The 24664-nt window shown below is 36.3% G+C and overlaps 1 pseudogene; it reads left to right on the top strand.

The window, feature by feature from the left end:
- The first annotated feature begins 836 nt into the window (after window positions 1-836).
- Window positions 837-1609, top strand: LOC121241383 (annotated as a pseudogene).
- Window positions 1610-24664: the final 23055 nt, after the last annotated feature.

The raw sequence follows: 24664 nt of genomic DNA, 5'->3' as shown, positions 1-24664 counted from the left end.
GTTACAATTATGTGATTGGGATAACACTGAAATTTAATTTAATGTGAGAAACCCTTCCAGGATGGTCAGTGTTGGCTATTATGCTAAATGTAGGATGAGTATATACTCTTAATGAAGTTCAATAGTTGTATAAGTGTCTGAAATAACAGAGACACAAAAAGAACTTTACCTATGACATAAGAGGTGGGGACAACTTCTAGCAAAAGTTTAAGGTCTACTTTTGTAAATGTTCATGAATGCTAGGATGGAGCACGTGTATTAGTGCAAATAATTGGTGATTTATCTCACTAAAATTGGATAGAATCATGTGTGTGGTATTTTCGTTCTTAACGTATAAAGTCTTGGTTTAAGCCTCTCTTCCACAAGGGAGACACCTAACCACTAGGCTAGGCATACCCTTTTGTCTTTAAGTGAAACGTCATGACCTTTAAACCAGTAACTACCAGTTGAAAAGTCACAAGTTAAGAGATGTGATCTTTCACATGGTGCAACTTCATTCTCTATAAATAGAGAATGAGACCCATGAATTTTAACATTCTATCCTCCTATATTTTCAGTCACTTACACAATTTTGTAGAGAAACTCTGAAAGAAAAACTTCAGAATTGCTATTTGTAGTTGGTGATATTGTTGTATCCTGGAGGTGAATTGCTTGTAACCCAGTAGCAAACTCTTTCGAGTAGGAGCAATTATCACCTTAAAAATAGTGTTCTACATGCCTCAAAATCACATTTATTTTTCAGATTACTATATCTGCACAATTTTCTTCAACAATATATATATATATATATATATATATATATAAGAAGATGCAACCTCTCATCCTCTCTCAAGTGCTTACTAGTTAAAGATTTAATGGAAAACACACTTTTGTTTGTTTCCCTTTTCCTCACCATCATTAGTGCTTTCGCATTCCTTCCATTCCTCGCACATGCCATCTCTTCTTGCAATGGCGCATATCGTACCCTTAACGACTGTGCTGGCTTGCTCATTTGCATCAATGGTCAGTGCAACGATGACCCTAATGTCAGGACTCATCTATGTTCTAGAGTTAGAGGGCCCACACCCGGCATGAGTAATTGCCAATCCTCTAGCACCCTCGTGTGTGAAGGCAAAGCCCACTATCTGTACACTGTACACGTGCTCCCCCAGTGACACCCTCCACCCGTGCCCTCCTCACACTCAATGATTTCGACAAAGTCGGTGACGGCGGGGGGCCATCAAAGTGTGACGGCCAATACCATGACGACAGTAGTCCCATCATAACACTATCGACAAGGTGGTATGAAGATGGGTCTCATTGTGGGAAGATGATCAGGATTACAGCTAATAATGGAAGAGTGTGAGGGCTAAGGTGGTAGATGATCAGTGCGACTCTGTCAGTGGGTGTAATGCAGAGCATGCGTTTCAGCCTCCATGCAAGAATAATATTGTCGATGGGTCGAGCGCTGTTTGGGATGCCTTGGGCCGGATAAATAAGGATCGAGATGTCGTAGATGTCACTTGGTCTATGGCGTAAAACTAGGTACTTTAATTTAGCTCATATATATAGTATTAGAAAAATGAACTAAGACATAAAAATAAATAAACTTTAACAAGTCCAAATGCTTTAAGAAAAATCCCCCAATATAATTAACGAAAACCCTCACTTTTAGCGGAGAAATACCTTATAAAAAAAAAACACGAGCAAAGCAACCTTATTACAATCAAATAAAAAAAAAAAAAAAAAAAAAACTCCTCTATATACCCAAGAAACCCAACTCATGTAACTCTCAAATAGCAAAAAAAACTCCTCTATAGCCCCAAAGATAGCCCAGGAACTTATGTCTTTCATACATAAGCCAAACCAATTTTATCAATGCGTAAAATACCCTTAAGAAGAAGCGGAATACCCATCTACGAATACCATACATTAGCACAGCCACTACTCCCCATCCGGGCAGGAAAACCCGCTGCCGCATTTCCTTCTCGATAGATATATTGAACCAGAAAGTTTATGTCTGCCAGCATACTCAATATCTCCTCCCAATAATCCTCTAAATACCATATACAACATCTGCCCTCCCTCAACCAATTTACCACCAGTAATGAATCCAACTCCAGAATAACATTGGTAATACCCATTTCCTTACATTTGCGAAGACTAATTAATAAAGCCATCAGCTTAGCTTTATTGTTAGAACTCATCTCAGTGAATTCAGCAAAAGCAAACTAAATCATTCCCTGATCATCCTGCAACACCCCACCGGCGCCGAAAACCCATGGATTTCCTAAACTGCTACCGTTGACATTCAACTTGAACCATCCCAAACTTGGTTTCTACCAAGACATAACACTGATCTTCTCTTCCTCAGAGGCTTAATCGACAACTGCAACTCCCTCAAAATAGACATATCAAGCCGAGCTACTTGATAAGCCTCCTTTAACTTGCTTCCAACCCAAACAATCCAATATCTGACTGATCTTCACAAAGAATCAATCGATTCCCTCCTTCCTTCCATGCAAGCAATGCAACTCCAACACCAAAGGCTCCAAGTAACAATCACTGGAATAATCCCGACCAGATTACCTATAACACCCAAGCTTAGCAAGAAATTCGCATCCGAATTTTTTTAATATGGATGGAAAGCCCAGTTGGGTTTTAATGAGTAGTTTTGAGAATAGGTTACGGGCCCCAAAAATTTATTTTGGCGATTTATGAGTTTTTATTGAGATTGTTAATTGGGTTAAATTCAGCTGATATTTTATGGACCAAGCATGATTTATTTTATTTGGTTTTCAGCCTGACAAGTTATGTAATGAGTTAAGCTAGTTGAAATATGAGTCGAGGCCAGTAGTATTTAGAATATATTTGACTGATGGAAATACGAATAAGCTATGAAGAAGCTTTGGACTGCTTTAGCTTGTCAAAACCAAGTTTTATTAAGCCCCATGCCATGCACGTTTCCTTTCTATTTCTTTTTCTGAGGTTTCAACCACCTATTTAGGCATCATCTCATGCACGGAGAAGCTCCCTCAACTAGGTTCACTCTTTACGTCAGTTTGATCTCCACGGCATGCACGTTCCTATCCCCACGACATTCACGGCAACAGCTTGCATGAGGAGATATACTTTCACGTTATGCAATTTGTCTCCCTCTCTTTTTCTCTAGGGTTTCTAGTCATATAGATATATATATATATATATATAAGTGGAGATCCTCATCACAGCATATAGAAGATAGCCTAAGACTTATCCGCCGCTGCACCTGGACAAACTGAAAAAAAAAAAAAAAAAAAAAAGGAAAAAAAAAAAGAGAGAGGAAGCTAAGCCATGTTCAACGTTGCACCGTAGCCCCTCCCTCCACCATAAAAGAGCAACACCAAAACCCAAGACCACCACTGTGCCAACCACCAAAAGTTTTGAGAGAGTACTCTGTTTTTACCGAAATAGAGGGAGTGATCTTCCCCACCTAGAGCCTCAAGCCATCCACCCATGCCACCAGCAGCCGCCCCATCGTCCCATCACGGCACACAAAAAGTGCCACCCAGCACCTCTCGCCACCCCAAGTCGCCACTCTCGCTCGGTAAGGTCATGCCATGCCACGGTTTCCTCTCCAATCTTTCTCACCATTTTTTGGACTCTCTCTCCCACCACTTACTCTCTCTCGCTCATCACTCTTTATCTCTATCTCTCAGTGCTTCGCCGCCGTGTGGACCACTTGTGACATCCGCCCAGCTATGTCGTTGCATCCCAGCTTTTGTTTTCAAACAGCCATGCAGGTTATGCTTTCTTTTTCTTTCCCAAAATGCCCTTGAATGGGTGCTTATTGAACACGTTTTTATAAACCTATTGTGCGTAGGATTTATTTGTAGTATAAGATTTTATATAGAAAATATTTTAGGAGTCTAGATTAATGAATTAATTATTTTTTTACAACTAAGTTCAGTAAGTAACTAGTAAGTATGAAATTTTTATGTTAACCCTTTAACAAACTAATTAGTCTATTTTTATTAAATGAAATATTTGCCCTCCTACGTTAGTCAGTTTTGTTATAATGAATCTTTAAACCAAAATTCTATTTTGTGGCATAGTTGAATTTATTACTAATATTATTATACAATTTTTAGAAAATGTCTTAGAATTTAATAGCTTAGTTAGAGCATTTTAAGTGGTTATTGTTGGATTTGGAGAAGTGATGGTATTTCAAGGTTATAGGTTTTGAGGAATTAAAATAGGTTATTTTAGCATCTTAGGCTTAAATATAAAATACGTGTTCGATTGCAAATTTACGAGAATTACATGATTATTTTACAGGTGACGATTAATAGTTGTTCGGCATTGTTGAGAAAATTTTCGAAAGACTAAGAAGTCTAGGTAAGTGGGGTTCCTATGCTAGACTTTGCATAAAAAGAAAATGAACTGAGGTTGATTTATGAAAATGTGCATGATATATTTGTTTTTGAAAAGAAATGTGAAAATAACATCAGTTATTTGCTTTGCATTACTCATGAGATCCGTAAGATACAGAAGAGTATTCTTTTCATGACTGGTGTAGACATGAGCTAGTTTTTGTACATTTTGTTTTTGATCTGGAAAAGAGCGAATATAAGTCTTTCTTTTTGAAAGGTTTGTTTTAATGAAGTAAAGATGTTATGATGCATAAGATCTAAAAGTTTTGCTATGATGTGGCATTTCAAAATCTTGGCATGAGATTCTGATTCTGTATTCTGATTAAAGTCTGATTCTAATGGTTTTGTTATGTTCTGATAAGGCCCAACCACGGGTTATAATAGTGGATACGACCCTTCCACGAGCTATAATTGTGGTTTATAACCTTACCACGGGGGTTAAACATGGTATACGACCCAACCACGAGTAATAATAGTAGATACAGCTCAGCCATGGGTAATAATAGTGGCATACGGGCCAACCACGGGTGATAATAGTGGATACGGTCTAACCATGGGTGATAATAGTGGATACGGCCCAACCATGGGTTATAATAGTGGATACGGCCCTTCCACGGGTTATAATTGTAATTTATAACCCTTCCACGGGGGTTAAACATTGTATATGGCCCAACCACGGGTGATAATAGTGGATACGACCCTTCCACGGGTTATAATGGTGGTTTATAATCCTACCACGGGGGTTAAATATAGTATATGTCCCGATGTGATGCTCTGATATGATATGAAGATGATGTTTCAGATTTCGTTATACCAAAGGATTTTATATAAGAAAGTTTTTTGAAAGTTTCGCTCTAAAAATTTTGGTAACATGTTTTGATTTTGCATTCTAAAAGCAAATGTTTCTTATCATGCATTATGAAAGTAAATATTTTGTTATGCATTTTGAATTTTGAAAATATTCATGTTTACATACTAGTATTTGTTCTCTGCTTACCGAGTTATTGATAACTCACCCCTTATCTCCACAATATTTTTCAGATGATTATGATGGTCCTGCTGGCGAGTAAAAGTAGGCTGTGTTAGAGAAGTTGTGAAGTTCGTAGAAGAATAAGTACCCAAGGGTTCAAGTATTTATTTGGGAGTCTCTTTAGTTGATTTATGATTTTATATTATTTTGGTACTGTAAGTCGTGGAAATTTTGAGACTGTGTGGAATTCTAATTTATTTCTTTGAGGTAATTAATTAGTGTCTTGATGGAGGGACATATATTTTTGTTTTGAATAAATGGATTTTGTATTTGGATGGAATATCAGAGTGTAAAAATATGTTATGGAAGATGACATTAGGTTATAATAGCTAACTCTCCAGACATCCGAGTACGGGACGTTACATTACCCACATGAGAAGACTTTGTCGTGTGCCTATACCAAGCCTCCACCGTCTCTCGCCATGTCCTATTAGCAACGTAAGGGATGCCTAGAAGGTTTGAGCATTTTCTACATATAGCTGCATCTGTTTGACCCTAATAAAGAACATGCAGGTCTAAGTCTTCATATATGCTTAGTAATAAGCCTGAAAGATATTGTATTTGCCATGTCATTAATATATGAATCACAAAAGGGAATAGCTTCTAGCAGGATGGGTTTAAAACCCATTTTCACACCGGCCAATCGCATAGCGACACGTAAGCCATCTAGGAAAAGGGAAGCTGCATCTCAAAACACCTGATTCCCTCTCATTTATTTCCTTTCTCCCTTTCGTTCAAGTGCAGGAGGGCGTTTCTAGATTTTCCACTTCGGTTTGGTGGTGGCGTTCAGGAGGGCCTATCCGTGGTGAATTTAACGATCTAGGAAATCGACTTGGTTGAGTCATCACTTGTGAACCATGATAATGCTCTGACCGAGCTCGCAACCTTCTTCTCCATCTCAAAAATTCAATAAGAATAGAGCTTCCACTCATTGCAACAGCGATCCCAGCAAATGTTGCTAGCAGAATTGATAAAATTGCTTGCAAATGAACCTATAATCCACAAATAAATATTAAATATAAATTTCCATTAGCATCATACTTGGAAAGAGTCTCCTATTACAGGTGTCCAAATCGTATCCCATAACCAAACTATTGCGCCATGTCAAAGTCAAGGGATGTTTAAGTTAGTTTAATGCCAAAACTAGAGTCGAAAAAGTATCATAATCTGAAAGATCTAGCATCCATTTTTTTTATCTGTGGCACTGGCTCCTATGGGATCTAAAGATGTAGAGACCAAACAGAGCGATGGCCAATTCAAACAACTGGTGATAGGCACTATTGACTCATATATTTAATACAAATAAAGGGAAAAAGCTTAATATTTGCCTGCCTAAACATGGATATGATATTGATCTTGGGATCATGAACAATGATATTTGCCTTCCCCTCTCATCTAATCCAAATCCAAGAAAAGGGGTTGGTGCAGGTGTAGGTTTGGTGCAGCGAGAGGGAGAGAACGGATGGTTTACGTGTGAATCAAGGAAATAGATAAGAGGGGATCGGGTGTTTTGAGATGCAGCTTCCCTTTTCCTGGATGGCTTACGTTTCGCGATGCGATTGGCCAGTGTGAAAATGGGTTTTAAACCCATCCGACTAGAAGCTTTTCCCATCATAAAACCCATTGTATCCATTTTACATGCAAAGTACGTTACAATTTATAAGGATGCAACATTACTTTTAAAATTGGAAAATGATACTAGGAGCCTAAGTTTGTCGGTCCCTGGCCTCAATCTAACTGCTCATATATATATATATATATTAATTAATGATTATGGAAGTGACTATTAGTATATTGGTATTTTTTATTTTCTAAAAATGTTTAAAGATGTTTAAAAAATATTTAAAAGAAAACACACAAAAAAATGCAATTTACAATAAGTGGACACCAAGCGGCAAACTTGGATGGCATAGTAACACTACCCTTTAAAATTTATTTGCGCATCAAAAAGGTTCTCTCAAAGGTCAGACTGCTGGATTGTGGGTCGTATTGACGTGAAGAAAGGAAAGCTGAAACCCTTTTGACACTGATCACTGTATGACAGCATGCATGCATGTTTTTCATGATGATATGCTTATAATTTGCAATCACGTACAATATGAGCCTTTAGCCAAGTCTGAATTTTGTTCCAGTATTGGTAGTACCTATTATTATTGTTTATTAAAGTGCTTTTATGGGCTGCATATATATCACTTTCCGCAGGAAGGGGAAAACAAAGGAAAACAGGTTAATTGGGGCTTTCCTAGAAAAAGGTTGGGCTAGGGTGCAGGTGTTTGCAAATCTTTGTTTTGACCTCTCCTCGTCAATCAGTGGTCAGTACATGATAAATTCCATCCAAGGTCATCAAAATGGAATTCCAACGTTCACTACAAGAGAATGCATTTTTTGGGACGAAAAAATTAGTCCCAAAAAATGTCATTTTCATTCTAAGAGAGATTTAGAGACAAAGAATTTTCATCTCTATTTCATCCCAAAAGGTACGTCTCAAAAGGTTTTTGGAGATAAAATTTGAATTTCATCTCAAAAAATATTTTTATGGGCTAAATCTGGCCGAACCGGTCAAAAGCATTAGAACGAGAATATTTTTTTAGGACGAAACGTTTTCATCCCAAAAAACCATTCGAATTGAACATGTAATGTTCTGACAGTTGGATATCTATTTGAACTCTATCAAAATTTGATTCAAATGACACGAATTTATTTGATCTTGTTCGAATGGAGTGTATGTCAGAACAATTTTTTTGTGTTCGAACATATATATTTATGTTCGAACAACAAGAATCTGATCAAACACGATTGACAAACGTTCGAATTGAAAACATATGTTCAAATGGCTAGTTCGATATTTTTGTTCAAACAGTGTATGGTACATTCAAATAATGATAAATGTGTTCAAACAAATTATTATTTGTTCAAATGTTCAAACATGCAATCGAACAGATTATTAATCTATTCGAATAGGATTGACGGTTCTTAGTTCATTTGAAAATGGTTTTTGATTGGTCGTTCGAATGAAAGCTACTATGTTTGAAAGGTAATAAATTGTAAATTACCATTTGAACTGGGTATTTTACATTCGAACGGTACTCATGATACAACAATTTGTAAATTCAAAATATGAAACTATTATTTAATATTATAATTAAAACATCACAATTTTTCAAATGTTGCATCAAGTCAAAATAATAAAAAGACATAACTAAAGAAAATAAGTTCTAGGATGGTGGTGTCATAAAGTTTTGGGACATCATTAATTGCCACTGTTTGAACATTTTATGGGATTGAATCTCCAGCTTCTTCTACATGTTTTGTTCTAATATCGCCTCTATATCCGCTACATGATCTAATTGAGTCTGCAACTCTCTTTGCTTGGACCTCAAATTTAGATCTCGAGCCTTGCTTCCTCTAATTCCCGAGAGTTGTTATTCAATTTGACTTGAAAAAATGATGATGTTGAGGAAGGCTTCACGCAACGTCCTAAGTCCTTCAAATATCCAGATCGTGGTCCAAGAACCTGAGAAAAGATCTGAACATCGTTCATAGATGATTCATCACATGGAGCCGCATCAGTTTTCATAAGTGATACCATCTTTTCCTATAAAATAATCATTAGAGATGGTATAAATAAATAAAAAATATTATTAAACAATACAAATAAAAAACTTAAACTTACATAATTTTCTTCTGCTTCGGAACTGGTCCAAATACCATCACGAATGTATGTGATTTAGCAAACAATTAGGTCAGTTAACAGGGACTATATTGTTGCTACAAAAGGAAAATCTATATTACAACTTCAATCACAAATTTTGATATGCTAATATTTAACAGGGACTAGTATAATGTTACCACGTTTTTTGATAGTCGACGAAAAGATCTACAACTCGCATTATGGTGTATCGTGAAATTTGCTCTATTTACTTTGTTGACAGTACTTTGATGCTACAAAAAAGGAAACAACATTATTACTATATTTGGTTAAGGCATCTATCATATACCATAATGAAATATAGAAGCAAAATTACATGATATGCAGGATTTTCAAGCATATCACAAAACTTCTTCCATTCGTTTGGTGGCATGTCTTGGAATGGATTTTAACGCGCCTCTATTGCACTACTAAACTTCGGATAGTGTGCATGCCATCTACCTTGTACCTCCGAAATGCATTGGACATTAGCTCATCAACCTTTAGTCGATCATCGCACCGGTCAAAATTAAGTTCAAACTCATCCTTGAAAACATTATAAACAATTAGTCCGAAAAAAAACTAATTATAAATTAAGTGACAAGTTATACTTAATTTTTTTTTCTAAGTAACTTATTACTAAACAACGATTTTTGATGTGGTCTTTCACATCTTGGGAAACTTTAGCCAAAGTGGATGTAGCCATCGGTGCATATGTGTGAGTAAGGGTATCAACATAAGAAACAAGCCATGCTGCCGAATCTCTAGAGTCATCGATGTAATCGTCAGGAATATCAATTTTAATTTTTTCCAAATTCCTTACTTTCTCTATGCATACACCTCTAGTAGCACCTCGACCTCGGCGATGACTTACAACAGCTATACAGTAATTAAAGCACATATATCAAAAAATTATTTTATTTTTAGAACACTATTACTTACATCATTACATAAAATCAAGTTTTTATGTAACATACCTTGTTCTGGGTCTGGTGATATTGGCCCACCATTCATGGCAAGCGAACCAATTGGGGAGTTGATAATGGATGGAGATGGCACACGAATTGCTTTGCATTCGGGAGGCATATGGGTTTTAAACTATAACAAATTATTATTCGCAAAAAAGTTGTTATATTTATAACAACGATACTTACACCAAAACAGCTATCATTCACTACCAGTTTTGCTCGACCAGTTGCCCTCATCCACACTAGACACTTCAGTGGACTCATGTTCTTTTGACAAGCCGCCCTTAATTACTTCTGGTTCAATATCTTCTCTACGCAATGGAACCATGTCATATTTGATAAGATCAACAAATAAATTGATGTCTAATTCGTTTTCTTGATATGCTTCTTCATTTGTTAGACCATCAAATTCTTTATATTGTCCATCTGCCTCTAGAGTGAAATCATATACATTTCTTGGTGCAAACTTCTATACTACTCGCCATGGGTTTCCGTACTCCGGATCATCTAAATAAAAAACTTGATTTGCTTGGTAAGCGAGAACGAAATGATCCTCCTAATACCATGTACGAGATGTATTGACATTCACAAAATATTCATCATTACGAACTCTCAACCTAGGATCTGAGATATCCCACCAATTACATTTAAACAACCAGACCATATGTCCCCTCACATATTTTAACTCAATAATATCTTCGAAAACTCCGTAGAAGTCACTATTATCCTCCCTGTGGCTTCCTTCGACTACAACCCCACAATTTTGAATTTTTCTATATCGTTCTTTGTCAGCCGTGTGAAGTCTATATCCACGCACCAAACATGTTGAGTATTGAATGGCCCACCTAGACGGACCACGTGTCAAAGCATACAGTTCACTTGAGATTTCTTCTGAATTATCACCATATTTCGATACAACCTATATAAATAAATTTTATTCCAATTATATAAGTGTTAGATAGGAAAAAACTCTATTTTTGTGGTATGAAATTTGTAGATAGTAAGACATTTTTTATTAATACCATATATTCAAACCGCGAGGCGAACTCCTCTTCGTGCTTTTTTTTCTACGTTAGTTACACCATCCGGGCGAAGTAATTATATATGTTCAATGCGTATATTCAAGTTAACAATTAATTCGTATCAGCTATATTATATTCCATGACTTTTAATTTATTTTTATACGTATATATCACTAACCTCAAGTGTAACGACCCAATCTCATATTTTATTTTTTTAGGAATAAATTACAGAAAAAATTTTTTAAGCTCAATAAATGAGTTAAAGCCCATTTAGAGAATTTATCGGATAAATTATTATTTCTTTTAGTTAAGGCTCCATCATTACTATTATTATTATTATTACTATTATTATTATTATTTTCTCTCCAAGTTCATGAGTCATTCTTTTCATAATAAAACTCCTCCCTACCGGAATTTTCTTCTATAAATTTCAAACAATTCACTCATGCACATGCACGTCTCTTCCCTTTGTTTTCTCTAGGGTTTTCCACCATGCCTTTTTAAATACATACGAGAACCTCCTTGTTGATAGTTATCAAACTATGGTTGCCGCAACAGCCTTCCACCACCCAGACTCCTCACCACGGTACACTTCTTTTCATACACAGTTTAGTTGCGTTCCATGTCCGTCTATCACTGCAAACACGGCTCCATCGTACCTGTTTCCTCCGCATACACGTTTGTCATCTCGGTTTTCTTTTGTTTCTCAACCACCTATGTTTATAAATAATCACAGCCCACTGCCGCCAACGTCAAAATACATGCACGCACGCAGAGCACCTTTCACGAACTCATCGAATGCTCAGCCCATCCCCAGACTATCACGTCGTTTTCTCTCCACCATGAATATTGAAAACAACCGTGTTTTCTAGCTCAGCCCTCCACCGTGAGCCTCTTCCTCCGAGCCGCTCCTCCCTCTACTGTGAACTACCATGAAAACAAGACTCCTGCACGCCGAAAACCATCCATTTCTCTCTCACATCTCACGGCCTCCACACCACAGCCGCGTAACTACACCAAGAACCACCAAGGCGAAAGCCAGCCCAACAAACGAACAAACTCTATTTTCACCATCGAAAAACAAGAGATTTTTCTCCCCACCGTGAGCCACAGCCCAGCCACCCCACAGCACCAACTCCTTACACGTCTTCACCACACTAGATAGAGAGTGCCGCCCGGAACCTCACCCCACCACAAGCCACCACCCACGCTCTGTAAGTTCACGCTATGTCCTCTCCCTCACATTCATCCAGTAAAACTCTCCCTCACTCATTCTCTCTCTTATGCCGCACCACTGCCCAGAGAAGCCTAGCACGACGCCGCACTCACCACTCTCGCCTCAGCCCCAGCTCGTCGCATGCTTCCTCTCTCGGTAACGATCTATCGCTCGATTTGTCTTCCCCTTAAGCAAATACCTCTACTGTTTTCAAGTTGAAATGAATTCCTAAGCCTTCTATTGGTTACAATTACAGAAGGGTAGACTCTTAATGTAATTACATATTTGTCCCTTGGTTATACGCCAAACAACATAAGTGTTGAACTTATATTTTATATTGAGTGTTGATTTTTACGTGGGCTCTTATCTACGGGCTTAAGTCTTTTTTGTTAGAAAGATTAATAGTTAGACAACAATTTAGTGTTTAGAAGATTTTAGGTTTAGAAAATATAGGATATTTTAGTAGTTTAGACTTTAAAATCGCGTGTTTAATTAGAAATTCATGCAAATTATGTGTTTATTTTATAGGCAACCGATTACATACTAAAAATAGTGGATTAACACTGCAAGGTAAGTAGCATGATCATATCCTTACACGTATGTACGGTAAACTATTTGTCTTTTTATAAAACATATTATGCATATATGCCCTTCATTGGAAGCCCATTTTTACATACCTAAATGCATGATTTTATGTGAGAGATTATTCATAAAATTCTTTATGAAATGCATGATTTTACGTAAGAGTTATTTCATAAAATTATTTATGAAATGCATGAATTTATGTGAGAGTTATGCATAAAATTATCTATGAAAAGTCATGAATTTATGTGAGGGAACATGTATCATGATATTTATGAAAGAATACGATTTCATTTGAAATCTATGACAAGTATGTATGTGATTTCTTTTGAAATCTATGAAATGACAAGTATGTATGTGATTTCTTTGAAATCTATGAAATGAAAAGTATGTATGTGATTTCTTTTGAAATCTATGAAATGACAAGTATGCAAGTATGATTTTGATAAAATTTGTAACAGCCTATGTTATGATATGAAGACGGTACCTATGTTATGGGCATATTGCATTGCCAGGTCGTGCATGCTAGTAGTGCACCCAGTATGTCTTCCTTATGTATGGATTCCACAACCCGCGGCTACATGCGGAATCGGAATCTACTTAGATTCGCTAACCCTAACTCACGGGGGTCGACAGTGGGTAACGGCCTATGATAAATGAAAATATAAGTCCATGTTCGTGTTCATGTTAATTACATATGTATTTGTGAATATGCACGTTTTTCAAGAAACCTTATGTTTATTATGTTTACTGTATGATGTGTTGCTTATTGAGTATTCGACTCATTTTAGTTTGTTTTTTATGTTTTTAAACTACCCCTGGTGATGACATTTATAAGGATGAAACTGCAGAACAGGACTTAACCCCGGGAGGCGAGGCAGAGGCCTAGACAGATTATCCTATAATTATTTCTATGGTTTATAGTTTAAATAAATCATTTTGATAAGTACATGAGACTTCCGTAATTTTTTTAAATAAGTGCTTCCGCAGACTTTATTTTTGAATTTTTAGCATTTATTGAAGTTTGTTATTTATGGAAATCTTTTGCATCTGGTATTTTGTTGAAAAGAAAAGCTTTTAAGTTTAAGTTTAGTAGTAGCACACTGTCTTCCCAAAAATTCTAAAATGTCTTTTTGAGAAGCGGGGTGTTACATCAAGTAATTGTCAATATTTGCGCAGTTATTCAATACATACCATCGGGCTCTATCAAACTCTTATCTACATAGGTCATAGCCCATTTGTGCACCTATGGGACGTACGGTTTGAGAAAATACATAAAATAATGAATTAACACCCAAATATCCACCTTCATAGTTTCAGAAATGGTTCGCCAAATTGGTCATTTACGTCGACGTTGTTATTTTCCTCCATTTGATTGAATTAAGTGCCAAATCTAATTCTGTTAGAAAATTATTTGTCATGTAAGACCCACGGTGAGTATTTAGGATCGATTCTATTGATATATAAATGCTCCTCCACTACCACCAAGTTATAAGAACTAAAGTTTTTACACTTTTTGCACAAACATCTTATAAAACCTCGAGTGTCAACACTCCCACAAGCAAATTCTATATATATATATAAAAAAAAAAAAAAAAAAAACTTCACCCCTTGTGCATATTCCTTATAGTCTCTACCAAGTCTATCTCCAAGCAGCATCCAACTCTTATCCATTGTATTTCCGTTACTCAACGACCGTCACAAAAAAACCTAAGTCATAGATAACACTATCACGGGTTTTTCCATATTCACTGCTTGTATTTTGATAAGGTAGTTGGTCATATTCCATTCGAGAGACTATCATCTACATCGCATATATACTCAGTCCAAAACTCTCATGTTAGTCAAAATTTCAGTAGCATTTCCTTACAATTCTCCAAGTATGTTAGTCGTGAAAATTCATCTACCATATCCACAAGCCGAGGAACTTATGGACCACACACCCGAAAAATGAAAGGAAACAAAGAACCAAGATTTCCAAAACTAACTCGAAACAAAGAACCAAGATTTCCAAAACTAACACGTGAGTTTAGACTAAATATATCTGTCATATAGAAGATAGAATCTCAAACTGTAAACTTTGGACAATTCAAGAGTTGTACCAAAACATTCTTTACGAAAAATAGGGCACAACTCTCGAACGGGTCTAAGGTTCACTTGGATATGAAAATAATACTAAGTATCGACTTCTAACTAGTAAACCAAGTCTATGATTTGGGTTCAATTAGCATTTTATGGAAATAATTCAAATTATTTGGGTTCAAAATTAATATCCCCTTGGGTTCATGGTTTATATTTTAATTATGGTATTTTATGCAAATTAATCATATTATTTTAATTTGGGTATTTTATGGAGATAATTCAAATTATTTGGGTTCAAAATTAATATCCCATTGGGTTTATGGTTTATATTTTAATTAGGTTATTTAATGCAAATTAATCATATTATTTTAATTTGGGTATTTTGTGGAAATAATTTAAATTATTTGGGTTCAAAATTAATATCCCCTTGGGTTTATGGTTTATATTGCAATTGGATGTTTTATGTAAATTAATCATATTATTTTAATTTGGGTGTTTTTTGGAAATAATTCAAATTATTTGGGTTCAAAATTAATAGGTAATTTGGTTTATGGTTTATATTAAATGAACATACCAACATATTTTCACAAATACACTAACATACTAACATATTTTAACAACATTACTTTACTAAATTTTCACAAAGCATTCAATATATATATATATATATATATATATATATATATATATATATACATCAATACCCAAATACATTACTCTAATTCTTTCCACAAATCACACAATATACCCAAATACATTATTCCATTTTTTTTCACAAATCACCATATTATTCTTCCCCAAATGTTTAACAAATCTTACCTCAAGTTTGTGCAATCCAATAAATATCCCCAAATCACCAAAACCTACATATGAGAGAAATCATAAATCAAATTTCAAAAGTTGTACATTAACCCAAAATACATAAATAAATTCGAAAAAAATACAAAACCTCAACTTCTCCCACACTATGAATCCACAAACAAACTTCTAATCACTCTCTCTCTCTAGGACGTACTCTCTCTCTACCACTCTCTCTCTCTCTCTAGGACGCTGCCGCTCTCTCACTACTACAAGCTTTCCAATGTTCGATTGGAGATGAAGACCATCGTGAATACAAGACTGGAAGTATATATAAGGCTTCAAATTGTGGGACGTTGCATTCGAATGCTAAATTATCAGTTCGAACATGAAATTTTCACAACGGTGCCTAACTTCAGTGCGCTTTAATTCATCATTTATCCGTTCGAATGCTTTACAAATGCGTTAGAACGCAAATACCATAATATTCTCCAGCATATTCCCTTAAATGTTGGCAAATAGGGAGGAAAATTTTTCCCACGTACGTGATCTCGCCTCAATAAGAATGGAGATTTCGTTCGAATGGTTAAATATCTCATTCGAACATTTTGGTAATTTCATTCAAATAATTTTAAAAACCGTTTGATTCTAAATATTTATTGTTCAAACGGTAATATACCCATTCAAACATGAAAGTTTCAGGATGGCACCTAGCTGCTATGAAACTGCTCGAACGCTTATTATACTAATAGAACGTGAATACTCAAAAGTTAGTTAAATTAATAGGCAGTTATATTATATTATATATATAATATAGTAAATATAATATACTAATATTATTATATAATAAATTATTCTAATAATATTAGATTTTATAATATAGTATAGTATTAGTATATTAGTATAGTATACTAATTAGTATAGTATTAGTATAGTATAGTATAGTATAATATATTAGTATGGGTACAACATAGTATAGTATATTAGTATATCACTATATTAGTATGGGTGCAACATAGTATAGTATATTAGTATATCACTATATTACTATATAGTATACTAATATACTAGTATTAGTATAGTATTATTAATATACTATTATGCTATATAGTAGTATGCTATATATATTATAGTATATATATAGTTTACTATATATATGTAGTAGTTATAATATATTACTATATTCTAGAAGCTTCATGAATCTACAGTTCGAACGGAACAATTGTTGTTCGACTTATTAAAAAACTTTGTTCGAACAGAAAAGTTCAGTTCGAGCATATGAATTCATCCTAATAAACTATTCGAACTTTAAAATACTAGTTCGAACGTGACTTTTTGAGGCATAAGACCCAGTTTAATATCGAACGGTTCATATTTTCACAAACCATTTGAATACTCGCCGTCGTTCGCCGTCGTTCGCCGCCGAATTTCGACCCTTTTCTGTCGTCTAAGAATTATGGCCCACCATCCTTGTCTATATGGGCTTGATATTAAGACAAATTAGGTTGAAAATGGGGCCAGATTTCGAATCGAATCCAACCCCTTTTGTGCATTTTTCATCCGCCACACATGGCTTTTGGCCGTAGAAATGATGGGAGTAAAGTCTAGACTTCACTCTATGTAAATTTGTATGCTTAAAACCAACTATTCTTGATGAATTGTTGATTTTTTGGTTCAGTTCTGAGTTGACTCAGCCATGGATCCTCATGGGTTAGCTCTTTCGAACTGCTTGAAAACTATTTGAATAGTTTTTTTCCAAACAGACATTTTCCAATTTTAACATTTCACTACACTTTTGAACGGAAAAAAGCTAAGTAAACTATTTGTTCAAATAAATTTATTCTGTTCGAACCGAAAAACTTTAGTTCAAACGTTATTAAATTATCAGAATGATGGTCATGTGATGATGTTGTTCGAACAATAAATTTATTTGTTCGAATGTTTATAAATCGTTCTAACAAGTGTTGCTTTTGTTCGAACGTTGTTATTTAGCGTTCGAATAGGCTACCTTTTAGTTCGAACATATTATTTTCTATTCGAACAATACTCAATATAATATAATACAATTTTCCATTTTATTTATATTCATTGTCTATTTGTTTTATGAATAGTGACTTAATGGCATATGTTGGAAGGAAATGTGGGAGGGAGGGCCAACCTAGCAATGAAGCTAGTGAGCCAAGGAGGCCAATATTGGTTGAGCGGGATATCATTATAGAAAACTTCTGCGATTTTGTTTGGGATGAGAAGAGCCTATTATCTATTATCAGTGATAGAGAATGGAACCCGATTAGTCAGCAAAGGGGGTTAACCTATCCAGACATGGTCAATGAGTTTTATCGGACCATGGGTCAGATGGAGGCTAATAAGGAGTCCTTCACATTCGTTATTTAGGGAGTGAGTATTACTATCTCAATAGACATTATTGCTAACATTCTTGGGATCACCTGTGAGCTTGGTGCATACCCTACACAACAACCAGTTGCAGGGCTAGATGGTGAAGATGTCATCGAGGATGAGGCTCTAGCAGACGATGATCCCACTCACGATGAGATTCGTCAATTGATGCATGACGATTTGGCTCCTCCATATGATGGCAGAAAGGTGATCAAACAGGTTGATTGTATCGCATTTTTTCGAATGCTAAATTTTATAGTCTACCATAATATTGATTCGAGGAAGCACAAGACTGACTTCTGCATCGAACGGGCTCAATTTATGTTACGAATAGCACGAGGAGAGCTGATTGATCTGCCTCTATACTTCCTCATCCGCATTCGATCTGAGACACGATTTTCTAGTGGAGGTAGTCTACTGTATGCATTCATGATCTCTAACCTCCTAGTCCAATCGGGGGTTGATGTGCTAATGACAAAGCAGAGGCAACCATAGATCGGGGCCCTTAACAAGACCACCTTTAACAAGAGCGAGGGCCACTTGTGGAAGGCTCGCATTAATTTTCCAGTGGCACGGAGTGTGATCCAGCTCCTATTGATGCCAGTTTTGATAGACAAGCTGCAGGAGCTACTATATCTTTTTTATTTGTTATATATAGTTAGCTTGTTTCTTATCAAAAATAATTTTCCTTACTTTACTTACCAGTTCATGATAATATAAAAAATGGCATTCCCTAGAATGTAATGCTTGAGTGGATAGGTCATAGCCATTTGTATATGTAGATTTTTCATCTTTTGAAAATGATAATTATTATACTCAAAAATATTTATTTTTAAAACATTTGATCGAACATAAAAGTACCGTTCAAACGCTATTTTATTTATAACTTCTCACCAAAACATTTGTTAGAATGATTAATTATAGTGTTCGAACGGGATCTAACTTTAGGGCATAGTTAGAGGGGCATGCCAGGAACAATCTGTGACCAGTTTAGTTGTAGTCACTAATCTGGAGGCTTTCTTAAAACACAGAATGTTTAGGGCATAGTTCACCACCAATGTAGCTTCCAGTCTGCTCAGCTCAAAAGACAACTTATATCGTTTGAACCAGAAAGCCCAAGCAAGGATAAAAAAAACTTGTCAACCAGATCTTGCTCCCCTTTGTTCACCACTAGCTGGACAATATCAGCAACTGGCATATCCTCGTGCACCTGTCTAAACATAGGCAAGTTTAGCTTCCAAGAACCTTTAATAATAGGACAATGAAAGAGTGCATGTGCCACATCTTCTACAATAGCATTACAGAAATCGCAAGAGAGACAAATGCCAACCCTCTTATTATGTAAGTTCTGCTTTGATGGAAGACCCTCATAGCAAATCCTCCAAGCAAAAATTTTTATCTTACTAGGCACACACATTTTCCACACAGCCTTCCACAGCTTATGATCATCATGAGCCCTAGAGCACCCTACAACCCTTTGTCTTGAAAGGGACCCAAATAATCAATAGGCACTCCTCACAGAATATGAACCATTTTTCTCATGCCTCCAAAATAATTGATCTGTATATATTCCTGGGCTCAAAGTAATCTTTAAAATATCATGCTACCCTTGGATTGAAAAGGGCCACTGTTAAATGCTCATCAACCGTTACTTCCTCAAACAACCCATACTTTAAAGTAGAATGTCCAGGTATCCAAACATCATCCCAGACCTTAACTAAATTTCCATCCCCAATTCTCCATTGACAACCCTTCAGCAGTAACTTTCTTGCTTCCTAAATGCCTCTCAAAGCAAAAGATGGATTAGCACCCAATTTTGCCTCAAAAATTGAAGAATGAGGGAAGTACTTTGCTTTATAAATTTGGAACAGCAATGAGTTAGCTGGAGTAAGAATTCTCCATGATTGTTTAGCAAGAAGAGCAAGGTTAAAAATTTTAAGATCTCTGAAACTCATTCCTCCCTTATACTTAGAATCACACAACTTCTCCCATTTAACCCAATGGGTCTTCTTTTCATTAGCTTTTTGTTCCCACCAAAATCTAGCCATCATACTCTCCAAATCCTTGCACAATCTGCTAGGTAACATAAAATAACCCGTAGCATAGGCAGCTATGGATAAAGCCACAGCTTTGATTAAAATCTCCTTACCCCTTAAGATAAAATCTTCTCTTTCCAGCACTAAGGTTTTTTCCACACTCATGACTTAATCTCAGCAAAGGTACTTGTTTTAGCTTTCCCAACAATTGGAGGAAGACCCAAATATTTCTCATAGTGCTGAATTGTACCCCCACCTCACATAGCTGTAATTTCCTGCCTAACAAATTCAATGACATTAGAGCTAAACACCATTACTATTTTACTGATATTTATCTTTTGTCATGAGGCTAACTCATATTTTCTAAGAATAGCTTGGATAGTTTGAGAAGTACTTGTATCTGCTTTACAGAATATCATAAAGTCATATGCAAACAACATGTGGTTCACTCAAGGAGCACCCCTACATACTTTTATACCTACCATTGTCTTCCTTATCTCAACCTCTTTTAGTAGAGTTATAAGACCTTCAGTGCATAAGAGGAAAAGGTAAGGAGATAAAGGATCATCTTGCCTTATCCCTCTAGAGGGCACTAAAGTATCTTTGGGACTTCCATTAACCATAACTCAAAAAGTAACAATGGTCACACAACTCCAAATAAGCTTCACCAAACTAACATCAAACCCCAACTTTAATAACATCATTTCCAAGAAATCCCACTCGACCCTATCATAAGCTTTAGACATGTCAAGTTTAAGCGACATGAAACCCTTTCTTCCTTGTCTCTTATTTTTCTAAAAATGAACCAACTCATAAGCAATTAAGACATTATCTGTGATGAGTCTTCCAGGCACAAATGCACTTTGTCTCTCAGAGATAATGGTAGGGAGAGCCCATTTTAGTCTATTAGTAATAACTTTAGAAACTAGTTTGTAAATGATATTACACAAACTAATTGGCCTAAAGTCAGATACTAAAATAGGGGACTTCTTCTTAGCGATTAAAACAATGTGTGTGTGATTTAAAGCCTAAAGAAACACACTTGAATTTAACACCTCAAGCACAGTAAAAGTGACTCTATCTCCTATGATTTGCCAATATTTTTTATAAAATATTGGAGACATACCATCAGGGCCCGAAGCTTTGTTAGGATGCAATTGTTGTAAAGCTGAAAACACTTCATCTGCAATAAAGCTTTTGCATAGATCCTCATTCATTGCAGCAATAACTCGAGATTCCATACCCTCCAAAACATCCATAACACCTCTTTGTGATGATGAAGTGATTAAGGACTGAAAATACCCTCTGATATAATCATCTCTCTGAACACCTTGAAGTCGTTGACAAGTTTCATCTTGTATCTTATGAACATGATTCCTTTTCTACCTTTGTGAAGCTTTAGAGTGAAAATACTTAGTGTTTTAGTCCCCACTATACAGCCATAGCACTTTAGACCTCTGTTTCCATAACATTTCTTCCCTCTAACCACATATGTACTTCCTTCCTGATAATCCCTTCTTCTTCAAGATTAACAGAATCAGGATCTAAAGATTGCAGCTTTTGTAACTTCAGCTTTGTCTTAGCTAGCTTTTTATGGACATTACCAAATGAATCTCAGTTCCACTGATTAAGACAAAGTATAATATTATCCATAGCTCCAATCATACAGCCATCAGAGCCCCTTTCTCACCAGGAATGCTCAATATTTTTTTCACAATCAGGATTACCAATCCACATTGGTTCAAAATGAAAAAACTTTTTCCGTCTTTTGAGCTAAACCAACCCCTTAGTATCCAACCAAATAGGGACATGATCTAAATAGGAAGCAGAACCATGTTGAACAGCAACCTCATTAAACTGTTCAATCCATTTAGAATTGGGTAGACATCTGTCGAACCTCTCCCAGATAACCTCACCCTCCCTACGATTACACCAAGTGAAAGGGGGTCGTTTAAAACCTAGATCATGAAATTGACAATCATTTAACACAGATCTAAACCCTCCATCTGAACTTCAGGCCTCAATCTTCCTCCCCACTTCTCATTAGGAGTTAATATTTCATTGAAATCACCAGAAGCCACGCAAGCTTTATCCACTGAATTTGATAAAGTGTGAAGTAAGTTCCAAACATCCTCGCGGCAATTAGTATCAGGATGACCATAAATACTAGTTATAAATCAATCATAATTAATATCAGTTTCATGTTTAACAATAGCATGAATGTGATGAGAAGAATAATTGAGCACATGTAAAATAACATCATTTCTCCATAACAGGGCCTGACCACCACTACGACCCCTAGGATCAACAGACAAGCAATTTGCATAACCCAAAGAGAATTTGTACCTTTCCATAACTTTTGCCTTCACTTTCATCTCCTGCAATAAGACAACCTTGGGCTCTTCCCTCCGTAGCAAGTCACAGAGAGTACAAACACCTCATGGGTTCCCAAGCCCACGAAGGTTCCAACTGAACAGCTTCATGGCTGTTGGCTGGGCTGCATCGCAGCCTCCACCATTGATAGTTCATATTGATCTTTGTCCAAACCATCTGGTAAGCACCAGGCCTGCCCACTTGAAAAACAGCAGCAGGGTCTGGACCCCCCTTAACAGAAAAGCCTGGTACATGAGCGTTTGAAACGACTGTGTTCCCCACATGACCGTTACAAAGCTAAAGGTCATTATTTTTTAAAATACCAGTGCCCTTATCGTATCCCCATCTTGTTTAGCAACATCCGCCAAGAACTACGTAGCAGTTATCCCCTCCAACTGACCACCCGAACAGATAGGAGAGTGACACACATGATCCACTCTATCTCCCTGCGACTCACAATGTGAAGGAGGCGTGGATAGCACATGATCCTTAGGCCCCTGTTTTTTCTCACCCACTATTTCAGCTAGAGTCTCAACAGTTACCATGGGGTTCTCCTTACGGTTACCACTGTGACCTCCTAGTTGAGCTGCCCGCATCCACTGCCCTATGGGCATAATTGCCAGGGCCTCCGTCTAAGGTAGCTTCTTGAACTCTTCACAGTCCCAATGCTCGTGGCCCAGCCGGCCACATTGGTAGCAAAAATCCGGCAATCTTTCATATGTGAGCCTGACCCAATAATCCTGCTGAACACCTAGATTAACCTTCTTCCGCCGCAGCAATGGCTTCGATATATCTAAACAAAAACGAACACGTAAGAACTTAGACCAAGCCATTTCATCCTGGTCAAGGTTAACTGCAACAACCATCCCAATTGACTCCCCAATACGTTGGCCAACATACGCATTGCATGCCATTAAAGGTACGTCATGGATACGAACCCAAAACTTGACCTCTGTCATCTTGATATCCTGAACTTGGATCTGGCCAACAACTCTTGAACCAACACCAACTGTTTGATATCTTATCACGTTGGTCGTCAAACTCCACAAGCAGCAGTTCAGCATTCAACTCCCAAAACGTGAATCCTTTCACATATTAGATGGTGGTTAATGTAATAATGTTTTTTTAATTTTATGTATTGAATTCCTAGATCGTGGTTTTTTTTTTTTTTTTTTTTTTTTGTTCATGTAATTTTGTTAAGTATTTTAGCATCTTTTTTTTGTAATTGAAACCTTTAGTTTTTTTTCAATTTGTACTTTGAGATTTGAAAGGAGATTTGTATTTTTAATCCTACTTATTTAGTTTCTATTTTAGTATATATGGAAAAAAGTATTATTTTCATACAGTTATATGTTTACTTACAGCATAACATTTTTTGCAAAGTTTACTATGTTTCCTGTCTTCCTAAGACTTAAGCCCAAAAGATGCACATTAGATTTGAGCCCATTGCATGAGCCCAAAAGAAATGGCTTAAAAACTATGTTTCTTGTCTTGGTAAGGCATTTTCAATAGTTCGTTCCAAAATATGAACTTTATATGGAACCCATCATATTAGCCCAAAAGTTGGGGTTACAAAATCAATTGTAAATAGAGCCCCCTAAAAAAAGCTCAAAATGTGTATGGTCCAATTTCATGGCTCGAATTCAACTCCACTCCGTTTTAACAGAGCTAGAGTCGGATCGGATTTTGCACTTTTCTGATGAGCAGTCAGAGGTCGGTATTGGACTCTGACTGAATTGAAGTCGGAGTAAAAAAAAAAAGTTAATCTGACTTTGACTTTGGTCTATGCTTAGCCCTAACAACTACCGCCACCAAGTGGAACTAAACTCTATGAAGACATTGCACGACACTGCTGAGTCGTCCTTGTTCATGCAGCGGTACAATCGATTTGGAGGGGGCTGCCGAACATGTTAGGCTCTACATCCTCATGTTCTCATTGAGGTAGCTAAAACTCCCTTTATGTTGCCTAGTTCATGATATTCTAGACTATTTGGGTATGGCTCATGCTCAACTCTTGCCCAACACTAGGAGGATCTTGCATGTTATAAAAATAAAGAAAACAAAATATGATATAAAAATAA

The sequence above is a fragment of the Juglans microcarpa x Juglans regia genome, chromosome 7S (genome assembly GCF_004785595.1).
Source record: "Juglans microcarpa x Juglans regia isolate MS1-56 chromosome 7S, Jm3101_v1.0, whole genome shotgun sequence".
NCBI lineage: Eukaryota > Viridiplantae > Streptophyta > Magnoliopsida > Fagales > Juglandaceae > Juglans > Juglans microcarpa x Juglans regia.
Note: the sequence above shows the minus strand (reverse complement) of the source record. Positions and strands in the feature narration are given on the sequence as shown.